This window comes from Apodemus sylvaticus, chromosome 4, assembly GCF_947179515.1.
Source record: "Apodemus sylvaticus chromosome 4, mApoSyl1.1, whole genome shotgun sequence".
Classification (NCBI taxonomy): domain Eukaryota; kingdom Metazoa; phylum Chordata; class Mammalia; order Rodentia; family Muridae; genus Apodemus; species Apodemus sylvaticus.
The window spans coordinates 103,634,231-103,635,999 of NC_067475.1; the positions used below are offsets into that span (position 1 = coordinate 103,634,231).

The 1,769-nt window shown below is 44.1% G+C and overlaps 1 pseudogene; it reads left to right on the forward strand.

Annotated features, from left to right (window-relative positions):
* Positions 1-785: 785 nt before the first annotated feature.
* LOC127683937 (uncharacterized) lies at positions 786-903 on the forward strand (annotated as a pseudogene).
* The last annotated feature ends 866 nt before the right edge of the window (positions 904-1,769 follow it).

Sequence of the window (1,769 nt, forward strand, 5' to 3'; positions counted from 1 at the left end):
ACCCCCGGCAGTTTGAGCCCCCAGAGATCTTAAACTTGGGCTATTTCTGTACCTGGTGCTGCCCCTCTGATCTGTCAGGGAGCGAAAATGGAGGCGGGAGTCACTCCCATTTGCTCTTATCTGTTCTCTTCCTCAGCTTTTGCTCTTATATACGAAGGTGATAGAATGAATCCCACTCTCAATCTATTTAGTAGCACCAGCTTCTCTCACCTGTGCTCTGTTCTGCCACCATCACATCTCCCATTGTTTTCCATCTTTTTCTTCTTCTCCTTCCTTGATTTCCTCCTCCATGACTTTTGAGTATGTAATTCTTAAAACTTAGCTGGAGATGAATGATAAAAAGTGTTACTCCAACCTTGAATTTAAGCAGTATTCTCCAATATGTCACTAAACACTCATTTTATGTGGGCATATGAAATAAAAAGATTACATTTTTTATCTCAGAGTTCATTGATCTATGTATGTATAGAACCATACAAATGAAGATCAATTGATCTCATATTCCCAACTGTATCATGGCCGTAGTTAGCCCTCCATGTTGTGACTATAATTTAGAAAATGCTACTACTCTGTGCAAACTTATATAGCTAATTCATTACTTCAAGTCAGATCCTCTATAACACCAAAGCTCCCAGACTGTTGATGTACTCACAAAACCAGACTATTTCTGTGTTCTTAATCCTCTCCCTTTTGTTCTATTCTTATACTGTCAGCTAAAGTTATACTCTTCTTTACAACTATACAGCCAGCAACATCGTAGAGAACATGTTTAAGAAAGAAATGTGGCTTTCCCTAGAGGCATTGAAGTCACACCTGTGTTGGTAAGTGGCGGAGAAGACAGAGGTTTGGTCTGTGCTCAGTGTTCTGACCTGTGAACATCTGAATGATCAGTAGTCTAATACTTTCTAAAAAAAAATTAGTGAGCCTGAGATGACCATTAGTTAGATGCCATGCAGGCCAGGGCAGGGAGCAAGTCGGCAACAGGAACCCTGCGTAGTACTCTGGGCAAGAATGAGCCAGATATAGCTCTATGGGGCCAAACTTGGGAAAGTAGCAAGCCTAAGACAACTTCCAGTCCAGTGCCATGGGACCCAGACAGGGAACTAGCCTGAAATGACCACCAGTCCAGTGGAATAGAGGCCTGTAGTGGGGTGGAAAGACCATCCCTGAGGTGACCCCTGCCCAGTGCCAAAATCCACTCCTGAGAAGCCCCTGAGTCAACTGCAGACATTCAAAGACATAGGCACCACTTAGAGGAACAAGTAGAGAAATAGAAGAGAAAGAGAAGAAGAAGAATGTAGACACAATGAAGAGAGGCAGAACTGGAGATTCAGGAGTAATGAGAAACATCTTGATATAAATATACCAAGTATCTGATGTGGTGGAGTCTTGGCCTGTGCTGCTACCAGGACCCATGTCTGTGTCTGTGTCTTTGGAGCAGCAGATATCTATTATAACCAAAGGCCAGGTGGATACCCCTGGTCTAGGCTGCTGTCCACGAAAATACCAATGTCTGAGGAGTATTGTGGGGCAGTGGACTGTGAGAGAAAGCCAGGTCCTTGGTTAAGCTAAAAGCTTGAAGCCCCAGAGACCGTGAAGGGACAGTAGGAGTTTCACCTGCTCCCAGCACCAGGATCCTGTAGTCACAGCACCCCCATAGATTTGTGGCCATCAGTCACATAAGGGCAATGCTCCAAGCCCTTCCACGTGCAGATAAAACATCCCTAACATCTAGACCAAGACAGTAGGAAAAGAGATGTGACCTTTGG